This window comes from Sturnus vulgaris, chromosome 3, assembly GCF_052056855.1.
Source record: "Sturnus vulgaris isolate bStuVul1 chromosome 3, bStuVul1.hap1, whole genome shotgun sequence".
NCBI lineage: Eukaryota > Metazoa > Chordata > Aves > Passeriformes > Sturnidae > Sturnus > Sturnus vulgaris.
In genome coordinates, this window is record NC_142245.1 from 88,393,653 (window position 1) to 88,406,985 (window position 13,333).

Consider the following 13,333-nt stretch of genomic DNA (forward strand, 5'->3'; position numbering starts at 1 on the left):
CATGTCACATTTTTTTTCTAACATTAATATAAATACTTATATTATATCTGCTATCAAATTAATATATTTGAGGCAATGAAAGGATTCTTCTGATAAAGCAAACTGAAAAGGTTTGGAATCCATTCTCATTTCTTATCAGCAGCATGCTGTCTAGTCCCTCAAGCAGACAATCTCTAGTACAATACCATCTGATGCTGTCATTAAATCCTCAGCGTCAGGTTTCTGTAGCAACAGCAGAGCTCTCCCTGCTTCACTGCCTCCATCCGAAGCACAGTCCGGAACAAAAACAGTTAATCTTATGCTGTTTTCCTACGTTTATTTGACAGCTTAAATCAGAGACCTTCTGTAGCTGGAAATAAGTGGTAAGTAGCAGTTAAAGTTTGTGATTATTAAATTGTAGGGCTGTGTTGTAGTTGTTGATGTACACGCACACCAGATGGTGGCCTGCTGTATTCATCACCAGATTAGAAAGATAAAGTCTGGGCTATATGTGGGCCCACACACCGCTTAAGAGTTTACTTTGTAATACATAATAGCTTTTAGTACCTATTTAAAATAGCAAATCTTGAAAAGCTTTACTTTGATTTGATTATAGATGTGACAGGATGAACGTATTCCCAAGATGTTTAAAGTTAGTTTTGGTGTTACTGTTTTCACACTGTTAATCCTCTCCAGGCCGTCAATAGCAAATCATATACAGGTTACATCAAGTTTACTTGGTTTATGAGTTAATGTTCACAACAACAGTCTTTGACTCAAAATATACAATAGTAATTAAAAACTGACCAGAAATAATGTATGGCTTTCTTGCAGAAAAAATGCAAAATGTTTCTGAAGGGAATTTAGAAATTGAATGTCTGCACTTATTATCATATTCTAAACCAAGCTTTTCTATGTTCACTAAAACCGAAGAAAGTATCTTTTCAAAAGATATTTTTTCATTTCTAAGGCAGAAACATTTTCTGAAAGCTATTAGAAAGCCCAGCCAACCATCATGGAGAGTTTCCAGATCAGAGGAGTTTTGGGTTTCATTTTATTAATTATCTGTTCTTTCTCATTATATTTTTATAATCTTGTTGCAATGCATGATTGCAAAACATACATGAGTGTTATAAGGAATTTTATTTAAATACAGTATCCATTTTATGGAAGCAATATCTATTCAAAACGTAGTTGAGACATTTATAAAAACATTGTCACAAGCATGAACTACTGTAATTTCTAGGTGTACAAAATTTGATCATGGTAAGTATGAAAGTTATGGCATAGGTTGAATCAAAGAGCTGCTACTGTTTGCCTTTATTGCTCGAGTTAAACCAAGACATTGTACCTTTATACAGAAGAAAAAAAACAACACAGGTATAGTAAGCATTTTTGTTTATACACATATGAGAATGTTTAGTTATATTTTACTTAGATGGGACATCTCTGAGAAGAAGAGATACTGTAGCAAGTATCAAGAACTTTCACAGAATCAATATGTTTGCCTTTTTTTTTTTTTTTGAGGCATCTCCAGACCTGACTTGTTTATATATATTTTTTAATACTAGAATAATACCATTATGCATTAGACTAATCTTTATACAACTGTGAATGCCATTTAAGTTATAACTATAATTTAGTGTTTAATTTTTAAGTATTTTGTAAAATAATTCTGCTGACTAGTAAGAAGTCTTTGAGAAGTTTCATTGACATATAATATTCATCTAGTTCAGGGTTAAACCTCTTCTGAAGAAACCAGGACAATCACAGTAATTTTCCAAGGGCCTTTCCCAACTAATATGAGTGGTAGCTGACTTTTGCTAAAGAATGGCATGATGTGATAGAGATGATAATTACATGAAAAGCATGTAAATATTTACTAAAAATATGTTTAAAAGATAGATTATTATTTAAATATTACATATTTCAAATGCTTTAAACATAAGAAGACACGTCCTCCTTCTTTTATACATGGTGGCATTTTTGGTTCATAACAGTGCACAACGAAATTACCACTTCATTTTTTACACATCTGTGAAGAGAAGCAATACAAACCCACTATACAAATTTAAGTAGCTGAGGTATCTACTTAGTACATTTTCCAGCAAGAAAGAGAGTAGGAAATAAGCAGGCCCTTGGCTACAGTGCTATGCTGGCAGTAGCATTGAACAGATTTGAGGATGAACAGGGAATGGAAAAAAAATCCACACTTGTCAGACCTTTGGCATGGATCACTCTTTTGCAATAAAATGAAGATGGTAATACAAGAGTGGCAAAAACCCACATCAGAAAAATCCTCACATCTTGACCACACATAGGTGGAATGCATAAAAATGAAACACAGTGCTATGTAATCCAAAGTAATAACGTTGCCTCTATGTCCAGCACAGGATCTAGCAGCCTCAAAGGACCAGTTGAAGATTTCAGGCCACAGTTAATCAACCCTCACCGTTTTAATAACTTTTTCTTCCTTCAAAAGGGAGTTGGTAATTTTCTATTATAGCAGTGATGTTTCAGTAAAATAATCCATGTTTTGGTAATAATATTTTGAGATATTTTTATATATATATATTAAATAAAATAATTGCTAGACCTGTCTAAGTACCTAGTCAGGCCTTGAAAAATTTTACTGTAAATGCAAAGAAATTGATCCAGCTAAAAAAATACATATTTCTTATGAAACAATTTTGCCCATAGAAACATGGTTGGGTATTTGGGGCTAGATGGAAACATAATTTATTCTTTTCATCATTAGTATTTGGCTTGGTCTGGATCTTAAATTTCCCTGTCTCATTATTCTTAATTTTGATTATTTAGTATTTTTTTAGGTTTTTTTCTAGATTATAGATAATTAATCCAACTAAAAAACGATCATGACCAAATTTTAAGAACTTATGAATGCATTTGTCAAATTTGGGATAATCTCCTTCCTATATGCACTTATGTTGCAGAAAATATGTCGCTATTTGCACACAAGTTCATCCACTTTTATGCACATTCTTAAATGCTATCAGTGAACTTTTGCGTGAATAGGGAAGAAATAGGCAGGCTGTAATATTGATCTTTTTAAAAAGTCTTTGTGAAAGTGCCATGGAATTAATGTTAAAAATTAGATAGTATGATATTCAAATGTAAGCCTAGACATTTTGTTGTCCCAAAATCATTTGGGAGAGCTGATTTTCTTTCTAGTGCCATATGCTGGCTTGATTTGTATTTTTGGGGGGTTTTTAATAAGCGTTTGGTAGATAAAGAGAAGATCTATAAGAAAATTAGATTTATTATAAGAGGAACATGCCAACAGACACTGACTGTGATACATGCTGTAATATGTGGAGTTCATGTCCATACTGATGCATTTTGTTTCTATCTCCCCATTCTGTCAATCTTGCTTCCCTTTTCTTGTGTCAGTCAAATTAATCACATTTGAACCCCAAATTCCAGAGGCTTATTTAGCTGTAGAGAGTTGCTAGAGAAAGAAAAATAATTTCATTGGTTTCACAATACAAAGCCACTTCTCTGGAAAACAAATTTATGATGAAGTAAAATATTATATAACAGCATTTCTATACAGAGTTGCAAGTTCTCAGTCATTTTATTAAAAAAAGCCACATTTTTATGGAGTTAACAAATCAAATGGACAGATGATCAATGTCAAATCTACTGGAAAACTGTCTGTGCAAATGGAATGGCAGATTAGATAATGATCTGTCACTCGAAGTGCTGATGACCATGTGTATATTGCAAAGCATGCCTCAGACAAGAATTGTAGTAAAAGTCACCTTCATCCTAAAATGAATTTAGCGTAAATTTAAGGTTAATAAAGATTTCCAAGTACACAATGAAGAAGCCACTATAAGCTAGAAATATACCTTGAACAGTGACTTTCTGGATTGGTCCAATCATTGCAACAATTATAAACGATAATTATTTATTCAATCAAAAGTGACAAAGATTTTTTTTCTTTCTGTGAATAATTTTAATTGATGAAGGTTGTAAAACACCTTGGTATACTTTACATTGCCAAGATGCTGCTGTGTTTGTAGGACCCTTCTGATCTCTCAATCTTTTACTAGCTTTCCTATTTTTGTATGACTCACATAGAGTGTGTTCTTTTGGAAATCTTCCTTTGGAGGATGCTAGCTGTCGTTATTTTATGTACCAATACGATTTGAATATGACTTATATATCAATAGGACTTGAATAGGGTAATTATGCTATGCAGCCTGAAAACAATGGTTATGGAAAGCTGCTCACACAAGTGGCTGCAAGGTAGGTAATATATGGCCTCTTTTTTCATTCATTAAATACCAGTTGCTTCACTGGATGCTTCTTACATGTCTAACAGCATACAGAGAGATCACTGCCAGTGCATACTATCACTCCAAGGCAAAGGAATCAAGTAGGTTCTATTAAAAAAAAAAATAAATAAATTAGAAGTGAAACAAGAATTATATATCTTGGCCTTCATCAGAAGAGGGAATTTAAGGGAAGATTTTAAAGTGACAAATGAAAGGAGAGATAATAGGTTCTTCAACGATAGGCAGTAATTTTGAAACTGTGGAGTTGTTTCTCTTCCATAGTCAGAAAATTAACATGCCAGGAGTCCTCTGCTTCCCTCAAGGTCTAAGTTATTTCTTTAATTTTCTTCAGGAGGGCCTTAGACTTTAATTTATATAGTTATGCCTTTCTCTTCTTGCTCCCTGAATGGAGTATATGTATTTTATACAATCAAATCCTGGTATTTAAGAACTTTACAAGGATGCAAAAAATTTATAAATCATCTGAGCTAATTAGGTTAAAAAGCTACGTTTCCTCCTTTATGAAATAGCATCTACCTTGCAAATTTTTAAGCAGAAATTATATACTCATTCTTAAAATGGACAAAATTACGTGTTTCTCCTAGGGGGAACAAAATTGTTACCTTCCATATAAATAAAGAAAACTAAATAAAAGGACAGTGATTTTTCTTTTAGTTTATACAAAATTATTTCTCTCCTTCATTTAGACTACGTTAGGCACATTGGACATGGACAAATGCTCTTCCAGTCCTATTTAACTACATATTTTACCAGGAAACTTAAAATTTTCATCAATACAATGTTTGTGAAATGCTTAAATCTCTAGGTAATTTTATTTTTGCTGACTGTCAATAAAATTAGTTTTGATACTTATATGTCTATGATTTGCAAAATTCTATTGCCAAATAATACTGGACAGAAGTGTAAACTTGACATCAGTGCTTGCATTACCAAATTATTATATATTTCATTTTATATTTTCACAGCAATATCTTTGAAACTGCTTGTGATTTTACAATATGTTTAAATAAATAGATGTGATCAACATAAAAATGTCGTAGAAAAAGTGGGATACTTAAAAGTAAAAAATTTATTATTCAAAATAGACCTTTCTAATGTGGAATTTGAATAGAGGTAGATAACGCCTCAATTGAAAAGAAAATCAATAGGTTGGAAGGATGAGCATTCTCACTGGTGAGAGCAATGATATAATTTCATTTATGCTGAATATTGGAAAAGGAGTTGATGAGAATGGCAAAAATCTTGAACATAGCTGCATGTGACAGAATTTGTGAATGTAACTTTTCAAATGAAAGACTTTAAGGTTGCCTTAAAATATTTTTAACATAAATAGTTCACATTTTTGAAATATTTTTCAAATAATATAGAATATTATTGTTAATGGATAACACAGAAACTTATATATTTCTATTAATATAAAGCTAGAACATGAAAATGTGAAAAAAAATGGAAGCAATGGAGTTTCCAGTACCTGATGCCCACCACAGAACTGGAATTTTTTTTTTGGACGAAGCATGACTTTGGCAACTCTAAGTACACACTGAAATGCAAAGTAAAACAATGTTGCAGGTGATCAGATAAGATTATCTGCCTCCCTGAAAAAACATGTTCACACTGAGAGCAAGAATTGTTTCTATGGGTGGAAAAGGAAAAAAATCAATGATATTTTCTTAATATCTTCAAAATTTTTATATAGTTGACATTTTTTAATATGAAAGCGTTACTTTAGCCCACTATGTAAGGTAGTTTTCAGTGTAAGCTGATAACAATTCAAAATTAAAAGAGGAAAATCTGTTTCATATTTTGCAATTACTGCTCAGGCACAAAAAGCAGTATTCATAGGAGAAGTGCTACCAACAGAGCTTGTCAGATAAAAGAGAAACTAAATTGAGTTCTGAATGTCTCAACTCAAATTCTGTCTGGTCCTATTCACAGCTCTTTAATGGGAAAAATAAATGGTTGAGAGGAATATTTGTTTTTCATATTGAAACACAACAGTTATTTCAAAGGAAATTTGGAAGAGTGCTGGGAATGGTGTGCAAAATGTCAGACATTCTCCCTTTTTGTGTCCCTGGTAGCACTGGCCAGCAAGCTTCAGTACAATGCAACACGTGTTGAAGTGGCTCTTGACTACCAAATAAGTCATGTGGAAGGCTTGGTATTCACATTATGCAGTTCGGGATTTTTATTTTGGATTAGGTCTAGTTTCTACCTGGGGATTTGAATGCCTGTTAGCGTTTGGATTTATTAGTTACACACTGGGAGTGCATGTTCTGGTTTAATTTCATTTGAAAGGAATCCTATTCATGTGCTACGTGATGTGATCTGAAGCCCTGTAAGGAGAAACAATCAGGATATTCACTTAAAAACCACATTCCTCGTCCAGCAGTAAAGATTATGTAGCACAGCTCCTCCTTCAGCTATAGCTTTAGCCCTGTACTTTCCCATTTCTTTATACACTGCTGTGTTTGAAATCGTGTTCAGAAAACCAAAATGAAGAGCTGAGCAGCCTTTCTACTGAGTAGTGCACCCTTCTCTTTGATCTATATTCTTTTTGTAACATTTTATTGCAGAGCAGGAGAGACATTCTGGAGCCTATTAGTTGTTACCACGTTCCCTCTTTGCCATGATCTTGTGGCTAGTTAACAGCTATGGACATCAGAAGTCATATACCTTCCTTTTTTTTTACTACATCCCTCTGCCCCTGTATTTGTTGAAGCTTTGTCTATGAGGATAAAGTTTTGGGGAAACTAAAAAATAAGAAAAAAAAAAGAGTCATGAAAATTAGGAAGTGTGAATACACTACCACACCTTTGTAATTTCCTTCTTTTGTCACCTCATCTTTTTCAGTTGTGTTTATTCAATGCAGCATTCTTGGGAAAAGTTATGAAACCTATAGGAGTCCGGGCTTGCAAATCTTTACAAATTTTGGGACAAAAATTCCTAGAAAATTTCCTAAAAAATGTTGGGTTTTGTTGGTTTTTTTTTGTTGTTTTTTTTTTTTTTTTTAAGCAAAAGGTTTGTCGTTGTATAAGAACATCAGCTTTTCCTTTTATCATGATCTCTATTTTTATCAGATTAGCTTCAATTTGTTATTTGTTGTCCATGGAAGGGGTATTAAACTTGGTATATAGACAGATGTCCACGAGAGCCACGACTCTTCTCATCATGTCTCTGTAGTACTGGTACTACCCTATGTTCACTTTAAGTAAAAACCTCACTAGACACTCCTGAAATTCTGCAAAATATAAGATAGATCTGATGCAATGTTATTGATTAGAATTTCTTCTCTGTCCCTGCTGCTTTACAGCATATTTTTTTTCCTTTACAGATAAATTATGCATTGCTAGAAGCACACTACTTATTTATACTCATGTACATGGAAGGAAGACACCTTTAGGCTAACTTATCATTTAAAAGTGTGTGTCCTTATCATTGTACAACTACATGGATGAATCACCTTCTGTTACAATATGTCCATATTTTCCCCACTTGTCACCCAGGAAATAATTTATTCTCATTCATTGTCAGATTTTGAATCTATACAGGCTGTATCTATGTTATGAAAATTAAATAGTGATTTATAATCTAAAAGAGAAAAGTATTAGGACATTATGACCTTGTCACAGTCTTGAATGGCTGTCTTGCTTTAAAAATAGAGGATAATATTCCTTTTTTAGCCTAAGAGACAATTGATTCTTCTGGAATTGGACCCTGAAACTCTTGAGTTGCTTATTGTGCCTCATTTGCACCAATATTCTTAAAATATATGTTTTTAAAAAGCCAGAAAACTCTATATTCTTCTTTTGCTCCTAAATGTCCTCTCCCCTTCTATAACCACAAGTGTAATATAACAACAATAGTCTTGAACATACTGATTTTCATGTTGAGTAATATGAATTGCATTTAGAAACCATTAGCTGCATGTAAAGATGAAGTACCTACATGCTGCTTGCATAAAGGTTATGACATACAGGAAAATTAGTCTAGCTCTCCATATTACTGTGAGATGTGCATTTGTCATAAAGAAAGGATATTCCGTTATCCATTTTTGAAGCAATACTTGAATGATTATTTAAATAATGGTGTATTTAGTCAAGTTCTTCTTCAATTCTTCATTTCAGCTGCCTCATTTCAAGCTAATGTCAGGCTAACTCAGTTGTGAACCCCCTCTAGCAATTTTTGCAAATTTAGCCCATTGGTGTTAATACATCCTAAGCAATCAGTACAGAAGTATGACTAAATGAGTTGTTATGCTCACTGACAAATACTACACAGCCTGAAAGCCTATGACTACAACATAGAGGATGCTTTCTACACCATTAAATATCTCTTAATTGCAGAATTTTTAACTTCCAGGTTGGCAGAAGACTAAAGTATGTTATTCACACAATGTTAGTAACTGGAATAACTTAATATATTCTTTATCTTGAGGAAATATTGTTCTCTTAATCTAATTGACAAAATATTTCATTCAAATAAACGACTGTTCTCCAACTTGCTTTGTAACATAGTACAGGTAGCCGCCTTAATAACAAGTGAGAGAAGAGATTGAAAAGCAGCTACATGTTGGAAAAAGCAAATCGTTTTTAGAACTTAGACTGGCAGGATGAAGCATCTTTCATTTTGATGTACTACACAATTTTCATCCCAATATGAAAGAAGAGCAATTTTTACCAAAACTCAATTTGACCAAAGTCTGCTTTTAATCCCTACTCTCCTTCTTGTTTAGCTAAACTAAAAGACTCAATTTCTTGCCCGTTTATTAATTTGCATAATAGTAGCCTTTATCATTTACAATATAATCTGTGTATGATGATTCTCTATGTTGAAGGAAACACAGGCCTGATTTTTTTGTGACTGATAATGTCTAAGCAATCACTTCCCTTATGGCATTTGAAGCAGACAGAAGACAATTTCAAGATTATTAAGTGGGTGGGTTTAATTTTTTTGGCCTGTCAAATCCTCATAGGCATTTTTATCACAAGAAAAGATGAATTATGTGCAATTTTCTTTTCTCATTGCAATCATTGCATGAAAATAAAAGAATGGAATTTATTAGATTACAATAACTGTTGAGAATAAGAATTAGTCGTAAAATTTAGTATGGAATTGATCAAAGACTACCAAACCACTGTAAACTTTACCAGCACTTTCTGAAACTGTCATTAATCTGCCCCTTTCTAAATGCAGAGGTTGTGACTGATTAGCAGATCAAACTGTACACTGTTGAAATGATTAAGATAATACTTTTGGCTATTTCCCACAACAACCCCCCAAAGTCATGATGTACAACTGAAAGTGTTATGTGTTCTTAGCCTCCTGCCAAGAGCAAATCAGCCTGACCAAGTGCTGGCCCACAGCTGGAGGGCTGCCTGAAGTAACAAAACAACCATGCCTTACTAATGCCTTGCACATTAAGTCAGAAACTGTGTGATAAGAGGATTGCACACGAAAGATACTTTTTTAAAAATAAAGACACAAGGAAGTCCTGTATATATAAAAAGTCCACTAGACCATGTTTTAAGGCATATATGTATGCTGTTTTACTGGCAGCATCTCATGTTGGCACAAAAGTTGATAAAATGTGTCAATGTTAATCCATTTCTGCATCAGAAGCAATTTGAACACAGTGAATCAGTTTTAGTGCTACCACTTAGTATAGTCTTTTTGTTTTGTTTTGTTTTATTTTTTTGGTTTTTTTGTTTTCTTGCCTTTGTGAAATCTGATTTTTGTTGTGTACATGTTTTATGAGACTATTCAAAGAGGATATATGTACTTCTGGACCCCTAAAAATGGTAGTACTTGAGACCAAGGTGTAAACTGTTTATACCCATCAAATCAGCAGGATGGGAATTACTTTGTATACGTGTTGAAACCATAGTCTTATAGAGACTATTTAAACACTGCATTGTGTAGAAGCTGCAAAACAAGGCTTTTTTTCATCATCAGGTCTGTTTTGTTTCTAACACTACTGCAGCTAAGGGTAAAGCAATTGTGAGGTTCAATAATGAAAACCAGGACAGAGAGAAACTAAAAGTCTCTTGAGATCTTGTCACCACTGTACCAGGACATCATTTGCCTGCCACTTTTAAGAACAGTCCTTTCAGTTGCTGTTAAACAGACATAAAGCACAGTTTTTACCTGTGTCAGATAGACTCTGAAACAGTAATCTACAGTATTCCCAATTTAAAAGAATTACAGAAATTATGCTGTAGCAAAACACATGCATTGCCATTTTTCTTGTTACCTTAGAATATGACTTTAAGCTTTTGGAAAGGATATGGTGCAACAGTATTATGTAGACAGTTTTGCAGTGGATTTTCTGACATATCTATGTGTATCTATTTATATACGCATACATACACCCATAGCCAATTCAAGAAACTTACAGATCCACCAAAATAGTCAAGTATATATGTATATCACTATCACCTCCTTTTCCTTTGCATCCAGAAGTATATACAGTGCTACAGAATTCAAGGTGAACAGAAACCTGTCTCTTTGGATTCCCTTTGAATGATGTCTTTTTTTAAACCTTTGACCATTTCCCATCACTTTCAACAAGAGCCCCAATGGAAAGTTGCTTTTGCTCAAAAGCAGCAAGTCCTTTTTCTTCAGTTCTTGTATTTTTTACACTCTTACATGTGTTTAATGTAAACACACAGCTAATAATTTCTCTTTCCTACAGACCAGTGACTTTGCTTGTGTTGTACCTGTTTCACTATTCCACTGAAGCAAAGCCTATGCAGCCTGATTCAGTCATACAAAATTAGCAGTTCCTTTCTGATGGAAAAAGTTGAGCTAAGAAAACATAGATGACCAGAGAACAGGAAAACAACAAAAAGAACTCGTTACATCAAAAATAATTAATCACATGCACATATGCAACTTAATTGCCCAAATTGTAAAAAAAAAAAAAAGTTTGATATGGAAATTAGTTTTTAATATTTACTAAAGAAGAAACATTGCTGTAAGAGGTTATTAGTAATTATTAACCTGGAATTCCTTTCAAGTGAAATGCCTTTCATATTCTGTACAGAATACTATTTCCATAATGAGGGTTAAAGTACTATGTATGGAAAAAATTAAAGTTCATCTCATTTCTAGTTTGATTGGAATTCTTATAGATATATATATACACATTGTTTGCTCTTCTTTTTTGTTGCTGTTCATTTGGTTCTTGTTTTGGGATTAGGTATTTAGTATCAGACCTAAGTCCATCTATTACTAAATGTTTTAGGTTTTGTAATTGAATCATTTCTAAGTTTCCCTTTCAATCATATCATCACAACTCTTGTAAGACTGTATGTTTCCTGTGAATTCTGTAGCCAGGAGCCATCATGTCTCCTGGTTACCAGCTGAGTGTAAAATGCACAGTGAAAATAGAAGAATGGTACTTTGTCAAGTATTATTCACAGCAACCTGGTGAAGGGCACTACAACTTAATATAGCATCTGTCCTTGGAAAAATCACTGAACTTTCACAAAGAAGTTCAGTTAGAGATACTGGATGTTCAAGACCAATTTTAAGATGGTCCAGACCACTTAGTTTTTGCTTGGTTCAAGTAGTTCTATTTTAACTACGTTGAGATTTGAGTGCTATTATTCCCTGCTGTCTACAGTGGCACAGCTGTCTTCAAAAACTGCCCTAGATATGACTTTCAAGAAACGATATATGCAATTTTATAGCACTAACTGTTCATAAGAGCCTGAATCACCTTGGAGAGAGTGTCTGATGTCACTGCCTGGAGAGATCGTTTTGTTCATTAGGGGGAACTGTATAAGCTGGCTCCTATGAGGCAGCACCCTGACATCTTAAAGCAGATAGATAGCTAGACATGGCACAAAGACTCCATGGGTAAGAGAAGAGACAAAGGCCAACATAGTTAATATTTCAAGGGTCTTTTGAATAAAAGTTTGAAATGGGAATTATATAATGTATTAGAATTTTAGTCTTACTTGATAAGTCACTGCAATTGAATGAGTAAACTACTTTTCAAGTGAAGATGGAACAATTTTCTTTTGAAAAGTAGATAATTCCTCAGATGATATAAAGTACTGAGCAGAGATATTGCCTAATACTATTCTGAATCAATATACTTTATCTGCTTTCTTTTACTTCGAAACTTAGGAAAAAAAGAGTAACAGTGATTATGCTTTGAAGGTAATGGGTTAGTGTGTATTATTAGGATTTCAGGATGAAAAGTCAAATTTAATGTTGTAGGATAAGGTGTATGGGACAAGGAAAGACTATAAGATTGATTCAAAATTGAACTATGTCAATCATTCTAGGGTTGTTCTTAGGTTGTTTTTATTCCTACTATGTATTTGAGAAATGACTAGATGAATAAGCTAGATTTTATTCTCATTAGGTGCTTTGTCATGAGAACTCTTAAGAGCTGCATAGCCAACAAATAATGTGAATCACCTTAAAAGTTGTGTATTTTTCCTGGTTTTCCGTATATAGTTTTGATGCAAATGTACCCGTTTCAACTGCAGAGAGAACAAACAGCACTCAGACTAATAAAAAATCTGACTGATACAATGATCCATAGCTCGCAAAAATTATCATGAAAAGTTAAATTCAGACACACAAAAAGGCATGGATATACAATGCAATGATTTATACTGTTGTTACCTTTTAAGAACATAACTTGCATAAAATATTTTTATACAAAGGGAAGCAGAAGAGCATATGCATCCAGACTGCAACTGCAGTAAATATCTTTTTTTTCTTTCTAAAATAAATTGTATTCTAAAACTTGAAGGTGTTTGTTTTCACAAGCTTAATGTATGATAGAAAAAACCTTCCACACATGTCTTTGGCTGACCTCCATTGTCCTACTTTTTAAAGTTGATTTTAAGTTTTGCATAAAACAGGCCAGACAGAAAGGAGCTGCAGGAGATGGCCAGGTTGCAATAGACTTGCCTCATTTTTGTGTCACATGGTCTCAGGCAGGCTTGTGATACACTACCATGGCAGGAAGTTCTTGTTATCACTTCATCAAGAGCTTCAGACCACCAACTTTC

The 13,333-nt window shown here is 33.5% G+C and overlaps 1 protein-coding gene across 1 annotated transcript in view; it reads left to right on the plus strand.

Annotated features, from left to right (window-relative positions):
- The first annotated feature begins 232 nt into the window (after positions 1-232).
- The window catches only part of EYS (EGF-like photoreceptor maintenance factor), a 789,024-nt gene continuing 775,923 nt past the window's right edge, over positions 233-13,333 (plus strand). Inside the window, exon 1 of the mRNA XM_088162233.1 lies at positions 233-362. The gene's annotated coding sequence lies outside the window, so the exon portion shown is untranslated. The remainder of the gene's footprint in view (positions 363-13,333) is intronic.